Consider the following 25956-nt stretch of genomic DNA (forward strand, 5'->3'; position numbering starts at 1 on the left):
AAAAAGTTGGCCAATGTAAGCAGAAATAAGGAAATCTTTTGAAATAACCAAAAAGAAATCCCAGAGATCAAAAACTGTAACAGAAATGAAGAATGCCTACGACAAAGTTATTAGTGGACTAGATTTGGCTGGGGAAGTAATCTCTGAGCTAGGGGACATGTCAATCAATAGAAACCTCCACTATGGAAAAGCAAAAAGAACAAGACTGAAAGAAAAAAAAAAAGGCAGAACAGAACAGAATATCCAAGGACTGTGGGACAACTACAAAAGCTGTAACATACACATAATAAGAAAACTAAAAGGAAAAGAGAAGGGAACAGAAGAAATATTTTAAAAAATATTGACTGAGAATTTATCCAAATTAATGTCAGAGACCAAATCATAGATCCAAGAAGCTCAGAGAATACCAAATGGAATATATGCAAACAAAACAAAACAAAACAAAAACCCCACTATGTTGGCATATCATTATCAAATACAGAAATAAAAAAATAAACAAAAATTCCTGAGGAAGCCAGAGAGCAGAAAACATCTTACCTGTAGAGAAGCAGAAATAAGAATTGCATCTGACCTTTTTTTTTTTTTTCCAGAAACTGTTTATTTTCCATCTGTTTGCCTCTGTAGAAGAGCAGCTTAAGACCACTTAGTGGTTGTTCCTACCCAATCAGTGGCCTAAGTAGAGCGAGCTGCAGACGAGTCTTCAGTGGCAGGCTGAGTGCTCCAATATTCAGTAGGGAACTGCTGAAAGGCACAGAGGGCACCTGCACACCTTCAGACCAGTCTGCGACTTCAGGTTGAGTAGCGATTAGCTCAGGAGCTGGAGCAGTCCATTCACCCTGAAATTCCTCCTTGGTCACGGCCTTTTCAGCAGCAGTCTGCTCTTCCTTTTCAATCCCTTCAGGATCTCTGTAGAGAGATTAGGCATGACTTCCCCTGGGTGTTCACAGGAAATGGTGCCACATATGCGCAGAACTTCCCAGGCCAGCATCCACCACATTAGACCCACTGCGTGAGCAACTGTGTTGTTGAAAGGATGGCAATGTCCACACAGTGCAGAGGAGAGTCTGTATTACACAGAGCAATGGTAGGCAGGTTTATATAAGACACCAGGCTGGTGGTCAGCCCTGAGATCAGTAACCACCAGAAGCCTTGGCTCCCAGAAGGATACCTGGATCTGGTTAGTGAAGATGCCAGGAGTGAAGTGGTCAGCAATAGTGGTGGCTCCAGTAGCAGGAGCAAACTTGGGCACGGCTCGCTGGCCAGTATTCCTGGATGATAAGACATTGACATCAGCTGAGTTTTCTTTTTTTTTTTTTAATTTTTTTTTCTTATAAGGATTTTATTTACAACCATTTTGTTCCTTCTTGTTCAAGATCATCCTGAAACAGTATTTTCTTTTTTTTTTTAATATATGAAATTTATTGTCAAATTGGTTTCCATACAACACCCAGTGCTCATCCCAAAAGGTGCCCTCCTCAATACCCATCACCCACCCTCCCCTCCCTCCCACCACCCATCAACCCTCAGTTTGTTCTCAGTTTTTAACAGTCTCTTATGCTTTGGCTCTCTCCCACTCTAACCTCTTTTTTTTTTTTTCTTCCCCTCCCCCATGGGTTTCTGTTAAGTTTCTCAGGATCCACATAAGAGTGAAACCATATGGTATCTGTCTTTCTCTGTCAGCTGAGTTTTCAATGGCAACAATGGCACGAGCTACCAACTGAAGCTTCTCCCAGCTTCTCTTCAGATTTCTGATAGAGATACCATCACTTTTCCTTCTGTAGATGTACTGTTTTATTTAGAGGTCAAGTGGGTTCCTGCTACAAGAAATTTGAGGACATCCTCCTCCTTCATTTGCTGGACATCAAGGGCTTCAGACACTGTGAAAATTTCCCTTTAAGTTACGATGAAAATGCAAAACAACTGTATGGACCCCCCGACTGGAAAAGCAAGAACTGCATATGACTTCTTAAACCCTGTACAGGCCAGAAGAGAATGGGGTGAAAATATTTAAAGAGTAGACATAAAAAAACCAACAAGCTGGAATTCTGTACCCTGAATAATTATCCTTCAAAAATGAAGGAGAAATAGACTTTTTCAAACAAAAACTGAGGGAATCTCCTGCCAGTAGATAGTGTTGGGAGACATGTTAGAAATTTTTTAGAGAGAAGATAAATAATATAGGTCAGAAACTCAGATTAAGAGGAAGACTACTGAAGAAAGAATACCGAAGGTAAAATAAAAACTTTTTTTTAAATTTTTAATTGCTCTAACAGATAAGCTTGTTCAAAACAATAATAGCAACAATGTATTCAATTATGTAATCTTTTGTATATATCTTATGTGTATATATATATATATATATATATATATATATGCTTATGTATGGTTACTTGTAAGTGAGATAACTGAGCAAGTGGGAAGGTTAAATCAGGATTATTTGCTTGGTATAAGGTACTCACACTACCTATGAAGGTATTTTGTTTAGCTAAAGAAAAACAAACAAAAAGATCATGACCAGAGTTTGAAAACTTCATGAGTTGGTAATCCCCTTTGAGAGAGAGTTTAGAAGATGGGATGAAGTGGAGAATTTATACTCCACTAGTTAAAAATAACATTATAGGGGTGCCTGTGTGGCTCAGTTGGTTAAGCATATAGGGCACTGGCAAATATCTGAGATTAAAGTAAGAACACAGATATGGTTGGAGTAGGACCCTGAGATCTGGGATAAGAAGAATATCTGCATTGACATTTGGTACAATTTTCTGGCCTATAGTATTGAACACAGAAAAAATGGATGAATAAAAAAAATGTATCTGGAATTATAGAACCTTTAAGCCCATGGAGCTGAATCTAATATTCTTAAAGTGTATTGTAGAAAAATTAGATCAAATGCACGTCGATGTCATACCTGGAATCACACTACCATAATTATAAAATAGAGATTAGTGATCGATTTAGATTTTATTGATTCTGTGTTTTAAAATAGTCTTCCACTCAAGATGCTGAAAGTTAATCTTCATAGGGTTTATTGAAATTATTACTACAATGTCCTTGTAAGAGCCCTGCTCTGTGTAGAAACTCTAGAGTGATACATATTGAGAGACATTTGTTTTGACTATTAAAACTCTGTGTGACACATGCAGGAGTACTCACATGCACGAGTACACTAAATGACCTGGGATTTGAATGGAGTACAGGGCATGGAGCAGTTATGCTCCCCAGAGCCAATCACCTCTCTTGACTCTGAACTTTGCCAGATGACCTCTACTTTGGAAATGACGCAAAGTGCTCACTGAGACTGTATGCCAAAATCACTGCCATTGGTCAATGAATGGCTGCTCTCTCCAGGATACATAATGTTAGTCATGTTGCTTCTATGGGATCATTCAGGAAGGCATTCATATTGTGGAGAAATTCAAACTTGTAAGTTCACTTAAATTAGTTCTATTATATCAGGCCTCATGTACTTAAAATTTAAGAAAAATGACTTTATAACCTACATTAAGAGAAAATTACATCGTGAGGAGAAAGTGGATTTTGTTTAGCTTTTTACAATTTAGAATTGCAGACTATCTTATCATAATTTGCAGTATATTTCCTCTCACTTCTTCACTTTCCTTATGTAGCTACAGCTTAAACAATGGATTTTATTTTGAGGAATAAAAGTAATAAAATTGGAAATATTGGTTCACCTGGGTAACCTTATAACTGCTATAGGCCAAAGTATTGTGGTTGTCAATTTTAAATAATACCATGATTTTTTAAAAATGTTTGTTTATTTTTGCAAGTGTGAGCTTGAGCGGGGGAGGGGCAGGGAGCAGGACGGATGAGGATCCAAAACAGACTCCCGGCTGATGTGGGGCTTAAGCTCACGAAATGTGAAACTCTTGAACCATGAACTCACTAGCCATGTGATTATGACCTGAGCCAAAGTCAGATGCTCAACTGACTGGGCCACCTAGGTGCCCCAACTGATGCTATGATTTAACCCCTTAGGATAGGCAGTGTTAGAAAGAGTATCAGTCATCTGGGTTTGCTTTCTACCTCCACCACTTAAAATATCTGTGACTTTAAATAACTGCTTTGTAATCTCTGATTAGCAAGTATTTTTCTTTAAAACATCTATAAGAATGTCTACTTCCCATAAATTCTGTCAGCGTTTATTAAGATAATTATGTAAAAATACTCCTTTGCTTATAGTGGTGCTAAATGAATATGGCATATATACACAAATATTTTCTGCCTCGCTTTTCATGTAATGGGGCAGAGATCTATATAACTGGACATTCTAAGTTTATTGATTCTTAAATGAAACTATATGTAACCATAAAGGACAATCTATAAATAATATACAATTTATATGTATGATTTATCAGTGTGTTTTATATATGTATATACATGTAATGCATATAATACATAATATATGTGTGTGTTGTATATATAGGCATGTGTGTACATTTTGCAAGATGAATCATTAGAAGAAGGATTGTTTTGTTCCATGAATGATTTGGGGATCATTGAATATCTATATACAAAAAAAAGTATTTTATATACACTTCACAGCATATACAAAAATAAACTCAAAATGTTTTGTAATTCCAAACATTTTACAAAATGTTTTGTAAAATTTCTAGAAGAAAACATAGGAGAAGACCTTTGTAATCTATTAACTGACATCAATTTCTGCAACACCAAAAGCACAGTCCATAAAAAAAGAAGTTGACAAATTTGTTTTCATCAAAATTAAAATGTATGTTGTTCAAAAACAAAACAAAACAACAACAACAACAACAACAACAAAACCACCAAGGGAATGGAAAGACAAAACAGGGATTGGGAGAAAATATTTGTAAATTGTGTATATCCAAAATATCTCAAGTCTACTCAAAACTTAATAAGAAAACAACAACAAAAAATTAAAATTGGAAAAATACTTTAACATTTTATCAAATAACATATATAGATAGGAAATAAGCATGTGAAAAGATGCTACAGATCCTCAGTCATTTGGGAAGTACAAATTAAAACAATGAGAGAATACTATATATCTATTAGAATGGATACATTTAAACCATATCAAGTGCTGGAAAAGATATGAAGCAAGTCTTTTACATTTCTGGAAGGAATTCACAGTGGTAGACCACTTAGAAAAAATGTCAACTGCCTTAAAAAAATGAACTGTACACCTACCATGAACTATTTAGTCAAGAAAACTGAATGCATATAGAAATATTCATATAAATACTTCAAAGAACAAATACAACCTAACACCCAAAAAACTAAACCAATTTAAAAATGGGCAGAAGACCTGAACAGACATTTCTCCAAAGAAGACTTACAGATATCCAAAAGACACATGAAAAGATGCTCAAATAAATAAATAAATACTACAAATAAATACAAATACTACAAATACAAATACTACAAATACAAAATACTACAAATAAAAACACAAATAAAAACTACAATGATAATAGCACCTTGCACCTGTCAGTATGGCTAAAATCCACAACACAAGACATTAGACATCTTAGTGAAGATACAGTAAAAAAGAAACCTCTCTCTTGCATTGTTGGTGGAAATGCAAACTGGTGCAGCCACTGTGGAAAACAGTATGAAAAACATTCTTCAAATAGTTAAAAACAGAACCACCTTATGATCCAACAATTGCACTACTAGATATTTACCCAAAAAATACAAAATTCAAAGGGATACACACACCCCTATGTTTATAGCAGCATTATTTACAATAGCCAAGATATGGAAGCAGCCCAAGTGTCTACTGACAAATGAGTAAAGAAGACACACACACACGTGCACACACACACACACACACACACACATAATGGGGTATTATTCAGCCATAAAAAATGATTTCTTGTCATTTGCAACAACATGGATGGAGCTAGAGAGTATAATGCTAAGCAAAATAAGTCAACTAGAGAAAAACAAATACCATATGATCTCATTCATATGTAGAATTTTAGAAACAAAACAAACAAGCAAAGAGAGACAGAGAGAGAGAGAAAGAGAGAGAGAAACCCAAAAAACAGACGATTAGCTCTAGAACAAACTGATGGTTACCAGAAGAGGGGGTGGGTCAGAAGGTGAGTTAAATAGGTGATGGGGACTAAAGAGTACCATTATCATGTAGGAAAAAAATAATAAAATAAAAACAAGTAAATAAAGTATAAACTGACTATAAAAAAAGAAAATAAAATATTACCTAGAAATCAGGAAATAAACCTCGGTATATTCTGTTAGTTATTACTAGTTATATTGCAATGGATAATGCTTTGGTGTAACCAAATATTGCTTCATTAAGAGTGCATTTCTACTCTACAAACATTTGAATTCTCTTGTTTCTTCAAGCTTTATACCTCTCAAAACACCTCAACTATACAAATCTATGAGTGGTTGCTTTGGTACAACATCTTAATGTTGTGTTTAGCTATGAAGAGTTCAAATATAGATTTAAAATGAGTTATAAATATGACTTGGTTCATTTCATTGTTGTGTTAATAATTTGGGTGTTCTTAACAGTATATATGTATATTAAAGATTATAAAAGTCCAAATATTTCTTTTTAAAAAAAAATTTTTTTAACATTTATTTATTTTTTTGAGACAGAGAGAGACAAAGCATGAAGGGGGGAGGGTCAGAGAGAGGGAGATACAGAATCTGAAACAGGCTCCAGGCTCTGAGCTGTCAGCACAGAGCCCGACGCGGGGCTCGAACTCACGGACCGCGAGATCATGACCTGAGCCGAAGTCAGCGGCTTAACCGACTGAGCCAGCCAGGCGCCCCCAAATATTTCATAATATCATTGGAGAATGTAAATTTCTCCGTTACCTAACAAGATGGGTTATATAATACAACTTACTTTTGGGATAAATGCATGTTTTTAACCTCACCAGAAAAACACAAATCTGTATGTGGCTTTTATGAGTTACATGGAATGTACAGAAAACGTATCCCCCCCTTTTTTATGCTTCCTTTATAAAGTGACATAATGACTTAATTTGAGGATTTGAAAGGTACCTCCACCCCTCTCTTTAAGAAAATGAGTGAGTGATGGAATTAGAAGCTAACTGGAAAGGCTGTGCAGAAGTCGGAACCTGGTCTTTGTATTTCTGAGGTATGCATTCCAAAGAGGTAGCTTATCCCTCAACTAAGAAAGTGAACAGTCTCGACCACTGCAGGTCAGAAGTTTAAAGTGAAAGAAAAATGTCTGGAACTGGACTCATGCATATAACAAAATCTGAACCCAAAAGAAAGCCAATTGCATAGTTTGACAGTGACCCTGGAGGAGGCAAATCCAATTAATTGGGAAAAGGATTAGTTTGAAGAGACCCCCTCAAGTGGAGCTTGCCAGAAAGGATCTATCTCAGTAGCACATTTGAAGAACAGCCATCAAGTCAGGTGGATTATCAGTGCCCCTGTGCTAATCCCCAGTCAGAACATGAGACAGTTCATCTGCATTTTTTAGAAGCTGACTTCCAATTAAAAGCTGATTTGTAAAAACAATGCCTTGTGTACTCTTAAGCCCAAAATACCCTGAGAAACCAATAGTAAAAAAAAAAAAAAAAAAACGCAAAACAAAATACAAAGAATATTAGCTACAAGTTACTTTCACCAGCAGAAGGAGCTTATGTACCAATACTATGGGGATGGTCTAAAGCAAATTAATGCAGGCTCAGCTATAAAAAGAGCAGACGGAGCCCTCTGTTAAATAAAATTTAAATTCCAAAGATAACATTTCATAAGAAGGAGAAAGCAATGAAAGCATTCTTAAGCTAAAAATAAGATTTTTCATTTGTTTGAAGAAGAAAAAGAAATTCACAGTGGTTTAGTTTACCAAGAAATAGAATTATTAACCTTAGTCTTCTGCTTTTGAGATTGTCATTAATGCAATGAAGACATTACATTACCTTCCTTCGAAGGTACATAAATGGAAATCACATTTTGAATCCATCAAAAAGATATAAGGTTAATTGTTTGTACTTTGGGCTTCGCTTTTCACTTATAATATTTATTTAACAATTAAATGTACCAGACATTGTGTTAGATTTCATGAATTCACGAGTTAATAAGAGCTAGCCGTTCTCAATAAACTTATCTTAGAGGTTTAGGTGGGTGAAGGAAAGAACACTAACAAAATAATTAGCAGTAGGTACTGAAGAGATGTATCTGTAACTGTTAATATCATTTTAACTTTTTAGAATGAGAAGTTTTAAAATCATAGAATATGTGTTGCTTATGATATGGGTAATAAAATTTTATAATCCAATTTTTTTAAGTCATCTGTGTAATTTCCTTCTGATTCTTGATCCTATCAACTATACTCATCTTTTGTGAATAGCCTTTTGTGAAATACTAGGACCAGTCATGTCACTAGTCAAGGTCAGTGTAAGGAATATTAGATATATGACTGTATGACAAACCTTAATACAAGCACTAGTGATTTTTAAAGGTATTAATTTCTCAAATAATTATTTAGTATTATGAATTGAACAGCATTATTATTATAGAGATATAATAGTGAGAGAGTTGTTAAGTCCTTCCAATGGAAACTGATACTTTCCTGAAGAAGACACATAATAAATAAATGAATATACAAACAGGTAAACGGATACTATTATATGATACAGTAACAAATTATGTGAGGCAAAGTTAAGCTTTTGCTTAAAAGTCAAAATTAAAAGTAAGAAGTAAAGACTGATGGGAAGGAGGGGTATTGTGGATAGGTGGCAAAAAAACAAAAAACAAAAAACCAATCTGAGAAGTCTTCATTAAACAGAGAATTGGAGTGAGGAAGATACTGAGTGGAAGAATATCAAAAGCATCTAATTTGAACTGTCAGCCCAGAGCCTGACTCGGGGGCTTGAAATCATGAACCACAAGATAATAAATGACCTGAGCTGAAGTTGGATGCCTGACGGACTGAGCCACCCAGGCGCCCTGATAATTTGACTTTAAATTCACAAAAACAATTATGGTTCACTACATTTAAACTTGACTCATTAGACTCTAGGAATTACCTAAGTGCTTGAGAGAGTTCATTTGGTTATTCAGACAATTTAAGGACTTAAAAAGAACATGAATTATTAAAATTATAAATGCCGGTATCATTTAAACATGTTAAGTGACAAAATTATAAGTCTTTTCAATAGTGATAATTAAATTGTACTAGTTTATGAGATATCATATATGCTCAATCTGTTCTTTTTCCATATATTAAGTCAACAAATTAAATTAGCAATTTAAAAAATCAAATTGCTCCAAATGAGGTGGTTTTTTTGGTTTACAAAGATCACCACAAGTATACCATAGAACTTTGAGAATACATATTACTTTCTCAAGAAATATTTATTAAATAATCAATGAATAATTGGCTTTTCAGTACTTTTAGGATCATTTCCTTTATTAACCACTTTTTAGAATCATCTATGATATTTGTTAAACAATAAAGACTTGCAGAGTCTCCCCCACTTATAACTACTGATTGAGTAGGTATTGGTGTAGTCTAGAAATCTGTTTTTCACTAATGTCTCTTTTGACTCTCAGCAATAGGCAAAGTTGTACTACACTGCCCTAAAGCACATTTCTAATTTGCTTCCTATCCAGTCTAGGCAGTTTTTTGACTAAGTCCCATGTCTGATGCCATCAACCTTTCTGATACAAACTTTCTCTGCGTGGATGTGTATCAGTGCAACTTATGGCTCCTCTTTACTAGCTGGGATGCCTACCTGCCTCCAGATCACATCTATCCTGGGCTAAGAATCCTGGATAATGTGTTCTGATCCATCAGCAAGCTGCTTACTAATCTCATTTCATAATAATTCTTTTCACTTTATGACAGCCTGTTCATGTCAGAAATAGGCATGAAAATAGCAAATTTGGATGGCAACTCACAGTAGAGCTTGACTACTTTTATGTTCCTTTCAGAAAAGCAACTCAGTTATTATGAATGTTTATTTGAATATGTTAAGATTACACTAAGGTTCTTGAGTGACACTTTTCTTTCTTCCTTTCTTTTTTGACATTATCCTAAAAATGACTCCGTTTTTGCTATTTGTAATAAAATCAAATATGTTATTCAATTGCAAATGCAGAAAATAACCTTCCAGTTTGATCTATTCCTAGGATGTACTATTTGAACATTAATAATTCCTTTTATAATTCATGGATCCTTAGCTTGCTAAGAAATGATACTCTTTCCTGTGTAAAATCACGGTAAACATGCTCATTCAATAACTACCAACCATAGAGTTTACTCAGACAATGGAAGATTGGTTCTTAAAGTTATTGAAATCTATGCCATTTTCTACTGTCACTTTATATTCAAAATACTTCATCTGAATAAGAACTGCGATTATTGAGGACTGTCTCTTACATCCTATTGTCTGCCAGCAGAATTACTTGGGCTGAGTTGAATTTTTTCAGTCTACTGCATTTTTTCTAAAAAAAATAATGCATAAACCTATCATCTAAGTAAGGTACATGCGTTATCTAGTTCCCATTGGATAAAAAAGAAAAAAAACAAAAACAAAAACATTGCTACCCATGCAATCTTACAATGACAAAAACGTGGCAGCATACTATGTTACAAATCACCCTAAATTAAATTCACTCATATTTATCCTTATTTTCACTTTCTTTTTTTGTAAATTGAAAGCACAATTCAGTCTTTCTCATACTAAAAATAAGAATACCTTTTGTTAGTCATGTCATTTCTTAATTGCAGACAGAGAGATCAAGAAAGTGGTGTTTTGCAGGATCACTGTAGCTGCAAATTTGTAGCACAGTAATTGCCCAGCATGTGCTAACAAACTGTTCAGCTCATCCAGGCACACTCAGTCAAAGAGTGCAAGCAGGTAAAGAGAAGAAAGATAATCGATGGTAATCATTTCTGTATTTTTTCACTTTCCTTCAAATGCCATTGTCATCTCATTTATGTGAGAAAAACAAAAAGCAATTTAGAAAGTTACCAAAATTAAAAGGAGAAAAGTGCAATTTAGAGACAGGAAATATCCATGTGAATTGAAAGAAGGCTGGGTTCCTTCAACATTGAATGAGTACACTTTTGCAACAAAAAAAGGATAATAGTACGTTGTTGTTCTAGTGATAATAGCCATCATGAGGAAAATCCAGAAGTATTGCATGATGAACTGAATTATGCTGTGCATATCAACAGGAGATAAGTAGATAAATGAATTACTGATTATAGTGACATACAGTGTGGTCCACAGTATTTTAGATTTTGAACATAATCAATGAAAAATGAGTACCCCAGTACTCTAAATGTATAGTTAACTGTCAATAGTTCCTATACAAACATGGCTGATCATGATATTCATTAACTACCTGGTATACTTTTCTAGTGTGCAGATTTGTAGTGACCATTGTTATGGCAAGAAAAAAACGAGCTCTTAGTCTTTATCATTCCATATCTTTCCATATTCATTTGCATATATGTATATTTTCAGGCCTAGCCTCAATCTGAATAAAGACATGCATTTAAAGTGATTTAAAATTGACATTTCAATCAAAATGCCTGAAACATGTTCAGATTACAAAATTTGATTTTGTGATATATCACCTAGGCATAATAAGAAACTCAAATAGATGCACTAATATACTTCGATTTCAATACTTGGATGTCTTTCCTTGTTTGGGGTTAAATAAGTTTTAAGTAAGTGTCTGATTTAAAATATTTGCAGAAAGTATGATTATTCAGATTTTTCTTTCTTTGGTCCAGGGTTTTCTTGCTCATAATTCATGATGAATATCAAATCTTATATTTACATTTGGTGGGAGATTATCAAGTCACGTTTTACACCTACTAATGTTTACTTTATGGTGATAAGCTTAGAATCACTCTGCTGTTATGATAGTTCTTATTCCTAATTTCGGGTTTAATGGCAGGAGGAATGGGGGTAAAGAGCAACACATCTAAAGAAAATGACCCAATTTTTTCCCATTTTTTAAAAATATTTTTAAATTTAAATCCAAGTTAGTTAACAAACACTGTAATAATGACTTCAGGAATAGAATTTAATGATTCATCACTTACATTTAACACCCAGTGCTCATCCCAACAAGAGTCCTCTTCAATGCCCCTCTCCCATTTAGCCCATCCCCCAACTCAACACCCTGCCAGCAACCCTCAGTTTGTTCTATATATTTAAGAGTCTTTAATGGTTTGTCTCCCTCTCTGTTTTTTATCTTATTTTTCCTTCCCTTCCCTTCCCTTCATCTGTTCTGTTTCTTAAATTCCCCATTATGAGTGAAATCATATGACATTTGTCTTTCTCTGATTTATTTCGCTTAGCATAATACACTCTAGTTCCATGCACATTGTTGCAAATGGCAAGATTTCATTCTTTTTGATCACCAAGTAATATTCCAGTGTGTGTGTGTGTGTGTGTGTGTGTGTACACATCTTTTTTATAAATTCATCTGTCTATGGACATTTGGGCTCTTTCAATACTTTGGCTATTTTCAATAGTGCTGCTATAAACATTGGGGTGCATGTGCCCCTTTGAATCAGCACTCCTGTATTCTTTAGATAAATACCTACTAGTGCAATTGCTGGGTTGTAGGGTAGTTCTATTTTTAATTTTCTGAGGAATCTCCATACTGTTTTCCAGAGTTGCTGTACCACTTTGCATTCCCATCGACGGTATAAAAGGGTTCCTCTTTCTCCACATCTTTCCCAAAATCTGTTGTTTCCTGAGTTGTAGTTTTAGCAATTCTAACAGATGTGAGGTGGTACCTCATTGTGGTTTTGGTATGGATTTCCCTGATGATGAGTGATGTTAAGCATTTTTTCATGTGTCTGCTAGGCATCTGGATGTCTTCTTTGGAAAAGTGGTTATTCATGTTTTTTGCCCATTTCTTTACTGGGTTATTTGTGTTTTGGTTGTTGAGTTTGATAAATTCGTTATAGCTTTTTGATACTAACCTTTTATCCGATAAGTCATTTACAAATATCTTCTCCATTCTGTTGGATGCCTCTTAGTTTTGCTGATTGTTTCCTTCACTGTGCAGAAGCTGTTTATCTTGATGAGGTCTGAATAGTTCATTTTTTGCTTTTGTTTCCCTTGTCTCCAGAGACATATCAAATAAGAAGTTGCTGTGGCTGAGGTCAAAGAGGTTGTTGCCTGTTTTCTCCTCTAGGATTTTGATGGCTTCCTGTCTTATGTTTAAGTCTTTCATCCTTTTTGAGTTTATTTTTGTGTATGGTGTAAGAAAGTCTGACCCTGTTTTCAACTAACCTTAGGATTTACATCTCACTTGCTGCCTTTTATTTAATTTACAAAGTTATTTGCCTTCTCATACAAGCCCCATATTTAAGCCTATCAATCTGGAAAACGTCTACAAAAAGTTTTCAGATGTCCTGCTCACATATACAGTTATCACCAGGATTACTGGGTAACTAGTTTTCTAAAGGTAAAACTACTTTTTAGCAAACTTTTTCGTGATTGATTACAACTCATGAGTAATCATAATTCAGCATGTTTACCACTTAGATAATATAACCCACCATGAATCTGCAGCAAATTATGAGTCAATCAGGCAGGAATCTATTTTATATTGCTGAAATTATCACATGTGGTCTATTCTCTGTCCTTTTAGGTCAATTCTGCAGATGAGAGTTACAACTTATTTCCTTAAAGCTGTAAGAGTGCCTGTGTATCAGGCTGTCTTTAATTTTGTCCAAAACACTTGTATCATTTCTGTATATGCCCCCCTCCTATTGAAGTGAAATATAAGTCTTTACCTTTATAACTATCTCTTTCTGTTTCTAGCATCTTGCACTTTTAAGCTCTGGATTCTGTGGTGACAAGACTTATTTTTATTTTTAATAAAAGCTTTATTCCAGAATAGTTTTAGATTTACAGAAAAGTTAAAATAGTAGCATGCCCCACATGTACCCACAAGTGCCATATCCATCAAGCCCAGATTTTCCTATTATTAACATCTTACATTACTACGATATGTTTGTCACAATTAATAAATGTTGAAACATTATCAACAAAAGTTCATAATATTTCCAGATTTCCTTACTTTATACCTAATGTTCTTTTTTCTGTTCCAGAATCCCACCCAGGGAACATTACATTAATCTTCACGTAATCTTCATTAGGTTTCTCCTTCTGTAAAAGTTTATTAGACTTCCTTTGTTTTCAATAATCTTGAAAATTTTTTTCAGAGAGGTAAGAATAGATATTTATTCCATGAAAGAAAATATATTAAAATAGGAACAGAGAACTAGAAACCCTCTGAGAAAATAGAAATACGGTATCAAACCTTTTTTAATTTTTAAATTTTATTTAAATCCAAGTTAGTTAACATATAGTACAATAATAATTTCAGGGATGGAATTTAGTGATCATCACTTACCTATAACACCAGTGCTCATCGCAACAAGTGCCCCCCTTAGTACCCATTACCCATTTAGCCCAGGCCCATATATAACACCCCTCTAGCAACCCTCAATACTAGTCAGATAATTTATAGAACAGCCCTTAATTGGAATTTATCTAATATTCTTCTTTTGATAAGGTTGTGGTTATGGGCTTTTTGGGGGAAGAACACAGAGGAGGGCATTTTCACACATCCATATCTAGGGTATATAATATCAACATTACTCATCACTGTTGCTATTAATTTTGCTCATTTGGCTAAGGTAGTATTTGTCAGGATTCTTCACTGTAAAGTCAATCTTGTTTTGCTTTTCTCATACTGTACTCTTTGGAGGGAAGTGACTATGCAGAGCTCACTTACAGTGTAAGGACTTACGCTCCATCCCCTTGAAGAATATTTGGACATAAAACATTACACTCCTAAATAATACATGAGCCAAAGGATAAACTCAAAAGAAATTAAGAAATATTTTGAACTAAATTAAAGTGGAAACACAATTTACCAAAATTTCGGGGATAAAGCAAAAGCAGTGTGTAGAGAGAGGTTTATAGTATTGAACACATATTAGAAAAAAAAATCTAAAATTAATAATCTAAGTTTTTAGATCTAAAAATATTTTTCTAAAGGACTGGAAAAAGAAGAGCAAACTAAATCCCAGAAAACGGAAGAAAAAAATAAGAATTAGAATAGAAAATAAACTAGAAAACAGGAAAAATATGCAGAAATTAATGAAACCAAAAGCTGTTTAAAAAAAATCAATAAAAGCAATAAGCCTTAGCCAGGAAACTAAGAAAAAAAAAAAGAGAGAAAGAAAGGACACAAACTACTAACATTAGAAATGAAAGAGGAGACATCACTACAAATCCAATGAACATTAAAAGTATAATACAGGCATGTTATGAACAATTCTATATCCACAAATTTGAGAACCTAGATGAAATGAATTATCAACTCCTTGAAAGACAAAAGCTGCCACAACTCATAGGAGAAGAAATAGACAATCCTAATAGGCTTATGTAGATTAAAGAAACTGGAAGAGTTTGGGTATCATGATGATATTTTAGATACCAAAGATGCAACCCATGAAAAAAAAATAATTGATAAGCTGGACTTAATTAAAATTACAAACTTCTGGGGCATCTGGGTGACTCAGTCGGTTGAGCGTCAGACTCTTGGTTGTAGCTCAAGTCATGATCCCAGGGTCTTGGGATAGAGCCCTGTGTTGGGCTCTGTGCTGAGCCTGGAGCCTGCTTAAGATTCTCTCTCCCTCTTCCTCTGCCCCTCTCCCCATTACTTACTCTCTCACTCTTTCTCTCTCTCTCTCTCTGTTTCTCTCTCTCTCTCTCTCTCTCTCCCTCTCTCTCTCTCAAATAAACAAAACAAAATAAAACAAGAAAACCCACTTTTGCTCTGCAAAAGACCCTGACAGAGAATGAAAAGATAAGCTACAGACTGGGAGAAAATATTTGCAAAAGACATATACAATAAAAAAAAAAAAAGAAAATCCTGCCATCCAAAATATACAAAGAATAAGAAAACAAACAAACCAATTTAAAAATATTTCCAAAAGCTGGGGTGCCTGGGTGGCTCAGTCGGTTAAGCATCCGACTTCGGCTCAGGTCATGATCTCACGGTCAGTGAGTTCGAGCCCCGAGTCGGGCTCTGTGCTGACAGCTCAGAGCCTGGAGCCCGTTTCGGATTCTGTGTCTCCCTCTCTCTCTGCCCCTCCCCTGTTCATGCTCTGTCTCTCTCTGTCTTAAAAATAAATAAACGTTAAAAAAATTTAAAAAATATGTATTTCCAAAAGCCAGAACACTGGGTGCCTGGGTGGCTCTGTCGGTTAAGTGTCCAACTATTGGTTTCAGGTCAGGTCATGATCTCACAGTTTGTGAGTTCAAGCCCACATCAGGCTCTGTGCTGACAGTGCAGGGCTTGCTTGGGATTCTCTCTCTTCCTCTCTCTCTCTCCCCTTACCCCACTCACTGTCTCTGCCTTTCTCTCAAAAATAAAGAAATAAACTAAAAAAAAATTTTTATAAATGCCCAAAAGCCAGAACAGACACATTACCAAAGAGGACATATAGATGGCAAATTAACATATTAAAAGATGCTCAATATCATTTTGTCAATAGGCAAATGCAAATTAAAACAACATTGAAATGCTACTTATTAGAATGGGCAAAATCCAGAACACTCACAACTCCAAATGGTAACAAGAATGTGGTAAAGATGTAGAGTAATAGGAACTCTCCTTCATTATCAGTGGGAATGGAAATGGCATAGATATGGCACTTTGGCACTTTGGAAGATGGCTTGGTGGTTTCTTACAAAACTAGCCATACTCTTACCATATGATCCAGCAATTATATTCCTTGGTGTTTATCAAAGGAGTTCAAAGCTAATGTCCATCCAAAACCTGCACTAAGATATATAGCAGTGTTATATATAATGCCAAAACTTGGAATCACTGAAGATGTCCTTCAGTAGGTGAATGGATACATAAACTGTGGTACCTCCAGACAATGGAATATTATTCAATGCTAAAAAGAGATGAGCTATCAAGACAGGAAAAGACATAAGAGAAACTTAAATGCATATTACAAAGTGAAACAAGCCAATCTGAAAGGACTACATATTGTGGTGATTTTAACAATATGGCACGCTAGAAAAGGCAAAATTGGAAATCAGAAACTATTAGTGGGGTGGCAATCAATAGGTGTAACAATTTTTAGGGCATCAAAAATACCTTGTATGATACTATGATGATGGATACATGACATTATACATTTTTGCAAATCTACAGAAGAGAAAACCCCAAGAGTGGACCCTAATGTAAACTTTGGATGATTATGATGTGTTAATGTAGGTTTATCAGTTATAACAAATGTACCACTCTAGCGGAAGATGTTGACAATGAAGGAGGCAATGCACGTGTTGGGGCCAGGGTATGTAGGAAATCTCTGTATTTTCCTCTCAATTTTTCTGTAAAACTAAAACTGCTTTAAAAAATAGTCTAAAAAATTTTCCATTAGGGTCTTCAAAGCTTTTGCTGAGACTTTTCAATCATTTGTTTGTTTCAAATGTTTTGTAATTGCTTCTTGAAGCATTTTATCATTATGAGTTAAAATCCTTGTCAGATAATTCTATAATCTGTGCCATTTCAATTTTGGCATATGCCGCCTTTTTTTTATTCACCTTGAGCTTTTCCTGATTTTTTGCAACAGAGAAAAGGAGGCGACACCAATTATTTACTTCCAAATGGGATTGTAAGTCTAGCTTTCCCACTCAGCTTCTGTTGATACCTAGTGGGGAGGTTTTCCTGCTTTCTCAGGGCATGAGTGGGAGTAATGGCTACCCAATAAGGTCTTCATTTACAGCACATTGGCTGAGAAGGTGATTCCTACTTGGGTCTGTGGGAGTGCTTTCCTTATAATAGGAAATGATCAAAGTCCTGACTCTCCCCTAGGTCCCTCTGATGCCATCTCAACATAGATGGAAAGGGAGCTTCATCTCTGGGTAGGAGTGGAAATTCAGGCTTTCTGTATGGTCACTGATAGGGGTGGGTAGGTTGTGGCTCAGTACCGCAGGACAGTGATGAAGGTACCTACTCAATATCGTGTCTTGTTTGACACCTCATCAGCAGGGGTTGGTGTGGAATTAGGTCTCCTGATTACAAGCTGGTGCAACTGAAGTCTAGACAGCTGTCAGTGGTAGAGATTTGACAGCATTTTTTCTGTGGTTTTTCTTTCCTGTGGAGTAGTATGGTCATTGTTTAAAAGATTGCTGTCTTGCCAGCTGTCCCTTTTCTGGTCTGTTGTCTTAAGGGAGTAAGTTTTTTAAGGCCTTTTTTGGTCTGTATCTGTTGGTGTTTCCAGGTTGCCAGCCTCTCCAGGCTTTGTCTGTATATATAAAGCAAAAAGAAAACCGGGGAAATTCACCTTTCATTGAGCCCTGAGGGCCCAAGCTTGTTTGCATTCTTGCTACCTTTCAGAGTATTATTTTTGTAACATTTATGTTTAGATGATCAATTTCCCACTGGGAGGGTGGAACAGGAAGAAGTACATATATTCTACCTCTTTGGAGTTCTAGGCTTATTGAAGCTTTTTATATATGAAAATGGTATGATTAGGCTTACACTTTAAAGAGAAGAATCTTCTGTGGGGACATAGTTACAAGGTACAGAAACACAAGGCAAGAAATGATGTAAAGAAGAACGGAGACACTGGCTGTACCATTAGAAGAGGGAACACAAATACAAAAATAAAGAAACGAAGAGGCTAAGATTGTAGTTGTTTGTGATGAGTTGTTTGATAGAAAACATCACCCAGTAAACGTTTAAAATGTATAATATTCATGATACCTCTAGAAACTTATTCCCCATACATTAAACACTCTATGGTTCTGAAGACTTTTTTTTCATTTACAGAACTCTAATTGATATTTTAATATATAAAGAAAGAACGACATTCTGAAACATGGGGAATTATAAGGAAAAATATGCTTTAATCAAGGGCAAGAAAGTGCATGGTAGAGCAGAATAACATATTTATAGTAGCTACATTCCTTACTACATACAATGACTTACTGGAGAGTAAGGTTATATAATAAGAAACATCAGAAATTTTATAATCCTATGTTTGAATACTAGAAAACACTAAAAACAAGATTCTAGTGAAAATGATTCTTCAAATTAACACTTTAAATGGTAAAAATAACTCCTTCTATTAAGAATAAAATATATCAAAAAGAAAAGAATCAGATTAAAAATTAAATTTTTAAAGCAAATCATTAAAGACTGGTAGTAAATATGTTAAGCTTATATATGCATATATTGGGAATATGTATGTGCATACACTCACACATATATGCACACACATACACATGTATACATACAAACACACAAATGCAAACTAGTTTTAAAATATCAGAACCCTTCATCTTTATTTTTTAAATATGTTTGTAATACAGGTTTTGATTTTTAAAAGGATAGCAATGGTTTCACATCTGGAAAAAAATAAATTCATTAGGAAATCTGAAGTTAAAATGACTTCAATGAATACAAAATCTCAAAACTATGTGTTCAATATTGCTGATGAAACTTCACAACCTGACTTTTATTATATATTTAGCACTTTGACAAGTTTTTTCAGGTCCTAAATATCCTTATAAATTTTACGAACAAAATTTAATACAGCAGTCATGTAAAGCCAAGCGATTGTGTATCTATCTTTCTTCTCAGAAACACTATCATTTTGACTTTATAAGATGCTCATCATGATAATATAATGATATAAATAGCTAATATTTACTGACACTTAACCCTGAAGCAGGCATTATAATAAATGCTTTATGTGCAATCTCATTATAGTTAATAGATTCATCTGGGTAGTTGTTCAAAATTATACCAAGTAAGGAGCAAGAGCAATATTCAAACTCAAAACTCCTCTATAGGATGTGTACTTAATCCCCATTACATTATCCTGAATTTGTATGTAATTACATTTTCTTTTACAATGAAAGCTGGTGCAGCCACTCTGGAAAACAGTATGGAGGTTCCTCAAAAAACTAAAAATAGAACTACCCTATGACCCAGCAATTGCACTACTAGGCATTTATCCATGGGATACAGGTGTGCTGTTTCGAAGGGACACATGCACCCCCATGTTTATAGCAGCACTACCAACAATAGCCAAAGTATGGGAATACCCCAAATGTCCACTGATGGATGAATGGATAAAGAAGATGTGGTATATATATATATATATATATATATATATATATATATATACACAATGGAGTATTAATCAGCAGTCAAAAAGAATGAAATCTTACCATTTGCAACTACATGGATGGAACTGGAGGGTATTATGCTAAGTGAAATTAGTCAGTCAGAGAAAGACAAAAATCATATGACTTCACTCATATGAGGACTTTAAGAGACAAAACAGATGAACATAAGGGAAGGGAAACAAAAATAATATAAAAACAGGGAGGGGGACAAAACAGAAAAGACTCATATATATGGAGAACAAACTGAGGGTTACTGGAGGGGTTGTGGGAGGGGGATGGGCTAAATGGGTAAGGGGCATTAAGGAATCTACTCCTGAAATCATTGTTTCACTATATGCTAACTAATTTGGATGTAATTTTTTTTTTAAATAAAAAAATTAAATTAAAATCTTTGTGGGTAAGGGGAGAGTAAACAAAATATGTTACCCCAAATAATTGTACCAATGTGAAATTTTTGACATCTAAAAAAGATAAAATTACCATAAGCGTAAGGAAAAAATCCTTTAGCTTGCAATTGAAAAAAATAATACTTTAGCTAATAGTTGGACAAAAAGTAATCTGTTGTTCCAGATATAAACAACATACCATTTATCTTTAGAAGGCCAAGGAAAATTTACAAATACCTCAACCATAATATATTTACTAAGATCTATTAGTATCTTTATAGATTTTGCTGAGCCTGTGGAGGACATCAGTTACTACCCTATTTTTACCACCCCTTTAAGCCACTCACAGAGATTACATTCTAAAAAGATTAAGGGGCACATGGGTGGTCCAGTGGGTTAAGTGTCTAACTCTTGATTTCAGCTCAGGTTATGATCTCATGGTTGTGAGATCCAGCCCCACATCAGGCTCTGCACTGAGGAGGGAGCCTGCTTGGGATTTTCTCTCTCCTTCTCTCTCTGCCCCTCCCTACTCACACTCTCTCAAAATAAATAAACATTAAAAAAAAACCCAGAAAATAAAAAAAATAAAAATATTGAAAGACTCTCTAATACAACATAACAATTCTTATTTTTAAAACTAGTAGTTAGCATATAGTAGGTTTTTCAGTCCTCAATTTTGATTACTTGAATAGCACACCGTCAGGCTCAGCCTCATGTGTAGCACCTGCAGGTTTGCTCAGTTGACTTTGAACTGTGGATCCCGGAACATACAACTGAGATTTATCATAGATAAAGGATGTTTACCAATAGAGAATGAAATGATCAAGCTTTTTCCACAAGGAAGGATAAAACAAGTTGTACTTTTAACAGTTTTCATATATAACCTCAAATCCTGTTTATCCTTTTACCTGTAGCTGATTTCACAATCAATTTTAATTCTAAAGGTCAAATGAAGAATAAAAAGGAGAATATATTTTATATTTTGAACATCAATTCTGAAAAGCAACTCTGCACCAGCTTTCAAAACTTTGCTTAAGAATTAGTTGAGTAGAGGGGCGCCTGGGTGGCACAGTCGGTTAAGCGTCCGACTCAGCCAGGTCACGATCTCGCGGTCCGTGAGTTCGAGCCCCGCGTCAGGCTCTGGGCTGATGGCTCAGAGCCTGGAGCCTGATTCCGATTCTGTGTCTCCCTCTCTCTCTGCCCCTCCCCCGTTCATGCTCTGTCTCTCTCTGTCCCAAAAATAAATAAAAACCATTGAAAAAAAAAATTAAAAAAAAAAAAAAAAAAAAAAAAAAGAATTAGTTGAGTAGCATTCTGACAGCTACCAAGCCACTCTCATGGACAGTGGTCTCTGCAGCCCATCAGGCTGGTAAGAGTCACCAGGTGCTAGGTCGGGCAGGCACACAGGGATCATGCATGCAGGTGTGCATAGGGCTCATGGACATATCAGCTGCTGCATCAACTGCAACATAAAAGGCCCCACATGGAGGGCTATGTAATCACCCTGATGGAATCTGAGCAAGTGGCTTGGAGGCTGTGCTGAGCCTACAGCATCCTAGATGTCTGAGTTGATGACCACTTGGTCCATATGCATGATTTGCAACTATTAAAAAAGTGTATATACTGTATTTCAAAAATAAAAAAAAATTATTTGAGTAAAATAAACACCTATATTCTGAAATAATATTTCCCAGAATGGGCAGTACACTTTTAAGCATTATTTCATGTGTATTGACTTCCTATTTGGCAGTCAATAAATTGACAAAGAGAAAGATGTTAAATACAACTTACTCAAGTAGTCCCAAATATGTGTATTGAGCAAAAGTACTTAAAACTGTATAAATTCCAGTTCTTTGCAAAGTCATTCAACACACACACACACACACACACACACACACACACACACCCCTAGACTGCTACACTTGAAGCAGTACCTGACTAACACTGAAAACAAATAATTTTCTACATAGTACACTTTTGTGGATTTTGACAGCAGACAAGGAAAATAAATGTTTCATCCCCAAACCCTCCGGCTTTAAGTCAATGTTGTACCTTCTTGTTTTCCCCCACCTTTAATGCTTTCTAACATCCCAGAGGTGAAAGATGAAGGGTTATCTGTAACCTCAGGTCCTATCACTTTGAAGTGGAGTGATTGCAAACTCTCAAAATCAGGAAAATTGAACATTTTAAATGTGAGCTTTCAGCTTCATTCCTGAGTTTTTGATCCTATACAGTTAACTTTGTATGATATTGGGGATAAGTAAGCTACTAATGTCACTGGAGGTGTAATGATGTTAAGCAGACATCACATCACAGTCACAGATGTCAGGATAAAATTAGCTTATTCTATCAGAAGACATTAAACCTCAATTTTCATAAATAGAATACATGGATGACACTGATTAAAGCAAAACAATAATTACAGTTAAAGGAAAGAAAACTATAGCTTCACAGAGTCACAGCCAATGTTTTTCTAAGAATTTTAGATGGAATCAAAGCCAATCCTAAAAATAATTGACTAAGCCTGCATAAAGATTGTTCTTTAGGCAAATTAATAAACAATGACTAAATCTTAGTAATGATAGTCCTGAAGCAAAATGCACATATATATGTATAATTTCCCATTATAGAGTATAGAATATATTAAAGGGAGACAAAAAGAACCATGATTGTCCATGAATGTATTTAGATAGTTGGATTCAAAGAATTCTTTTTAATCATTACCTAGTAGATTATATTTGGAAAGAAAAAGTTAGTCTCACTTAAAGATATATTCCTCAATTAGATTCTGTGGTAAGGAGAATGCTAGATGACCCTGAAGGTTCAAATGCACCAGTATACATGTCTCTACAAACTCTCCCTCTGACTATTGGAAGAACTCCTGAATATGATGTGATATAAAGCTAGGTATTTTACATGACAAAATATTTTCAGATGTAATTAAATCCCTTAATCAGTTGTGTTTGACTTAATTAAAGGGGAGGTTACCATAAGAGGACTTGATCTAATCAGGTAAAAGAAAGACTAGAGCCTTCATGGAGGTCAGATATGTTCTCCCGCTGGCTGCTTTGAAAACATGAACCAAAAAGTCAAAGTGTCAAGGCAGAGCAAAGGGCAAAGAACTGAACCTAGTGTTAGTCTCCAACAGCTAGCAAGAAAAGGGGACCTAAGGGGGACTTGGGTGGCTCAGTCAGTTGAGTGTCTGACTTTGGTTCAGGTCTTCATCTCACAGCTTGTGAGTTCAAGTTCCCTCTGTACTTACATCTCAGAGCCTGGAGCCTGTTTCGGATTCTGTGTCTCCATCTCTCTCTGCCCCTCTCCTGCTGGCACTCTGTCTTTCTTTCTCTCAAAAATAAATAAACATTAAAAAAGAAAAAAAAAGAAGGAAAATGGGACCTTAATCATATGGCCGCAAGGAACTGAACTCTACTAAAAACCATAGGCTTTGGAAGAGGGCCTCAAGCAGCAGAAAGGAACACAACATGGAAACCATTTTGATTTCTTCCTTGTGAGAGACCCTGAGAGGAGAATCCAATGAAGACATGCCCAGATCCCTGACACATGGAAACTGTGAGACCATACATGTATGTTGTTTTACGTGGTTTAGTTTTTGGTAACTTGTTACATAGTCATAGAAAGTGACTCTTAACCTCAGAGTAAATTCTAGTTCCTACCAAGAGAACCAACATAAGCTTTATCTATTTTTATTATAATCACATATTGCTTAATTCAAGTCAAATCACATTTTTCCAAAAAAAAAATTATATATTTTTTGTCAAGAATATATTTCACACACAAATACCCCATATATTCCTCAGGGACTATATTTTCTTCATTTAGACATAGGTATAATTTGAAAGAATTAAGTTCTAGTTTTTACTCTCAAGCAGGCCCAAACTATTCATATTTCACTGATTAAAGTATGTTTAATTGTGGAACCTTAAATTAACACTCAGAATTAAAACCATAAATGCCTTATGATGCATGTGGCTGCAAAACTTATAGAGCATATTGATCCAATACATAGAGTTGCAGAAATATGTAATCATGTACAAGTATAGCTATTTGAGGAAGAAATTAATTGCTGAGGTAAGTTTTAGTTTGCTGTGTTTTGTAATGACACACAAAATAAGTAGTATTTTTAGTAAAAAGCAAAATATATTGTTATCTTTAATATTCATCACATTTGCTTGTAAAGGTTATTTGGCCAACAGTCATGAATGTACCAACTATTCACAAAGCATTCTCCAATGTGCTCCCAGGGATGCCTAGATTGCTATCTGCTCACAGAGGACTTAGACTTAAGACTCTTAGTTGATGCTAATGTTTTCCCTTCTCAGAAATAGTTAACTCCTGATTCAAAATGTTTATCAGTAAGGATAGATAATTAGAATAATTCTATAACATGGATTTTTATCTGTTTTTACATTGTGGGAAATCATAACACTTCAAGCAAAGTAACCATTCTTCATATGCTGTCACTCTGTATGACTAGAAAAGGGTATGATGGACTATTCCCGACCCCCTGCTAATAAATCTTCCCAAATAACTTTAACAACTTATTAAATGATTGCAATGGGTAAGCCTGCTGTGCAGTATCTTGCATTTCTTATAGAACACCTAAAAGATTTTAACCCTAAATGCAAAGGCTAAAGCTTAGCAACTTACTCTGAGGTCACAGCCAATGGAAGCCAAGCAGAGATGCTAACCATCTATCTCATTCCGGAGCCACTTTTCTTTCCCAATTCAAATGACTCTCCATCTTGTCTATATCTATCCTATCACTAGCCACCAAATAAATTGGTTTCCCCTCCTTGACTTCCTCAAAGAGCATCCTAAGCTTCATTGCTCTGAATCACCCAATTCTGAAGCCACAGTAAACAAGGAGAAAAAACAAGATGGAGAATATTAAAAAGGATCATGTTCTTCCTTTTATAGGCTTCCATTCTGAGGCTGGTAAAATGACTGAATACAGAGGCAACTTAGAGTTTGTATTCGTCTATGGGACTAAACAATCTTATTTCTGAATCACTGAAATTAAAGGGGATTTTTGGACGGTTGATATAATATGCAGTAAAATCACCATCCTGCTAGAATTTTCATCTGGGTCAGGGAAATTTACACTGAATGAATAAAATTTAAGGGGGGAGTGGAAGATAAGTTGTGCTTGCTCCCAGCTAAAGTTGGAGCATTTTCTTACCCCTATTTGCTTTAATACTGCTCTCATTCAAATAGATTTAGCTTTTATAATTAACTATTTTGGTGACAGAAAAATCAATGCAAACTGGCTTACAACAATGGAATATACTGACTCATAAGCACAAACCCCAGTGATGGCACTGGCTTGT

The 25956-nt window shown here is 35.1% G+C and overlaps 1 pseudogene; it reads right to left on the reverse strand.

Annotated features, from left to right (window-relative positions):
- Positions 1–633: 633 nt before the first annotated feature.
- Positions 634–25956, reverse strand: part of LOC132680149 (small ribosomal subunit protein uS2 pseudogene) — a 30467-nt pseudogene continuing 5144 nt past the window's right edge.

The sequence above is a fragment of the Panthera onca genome, chromosome A1 (assembly GCF_046562875.1).
Source record: "Panthera onca isolate mPanOnc1 chromosome A1, mPanOnc1 haplotype 2, whole genome shotgun sequence".
Taxonomy (NCBI): Eukaryota; Metazoa; Chordata; class Mammalia; order Carnivora; family Felidae; genus Panthera; species Panthera onca.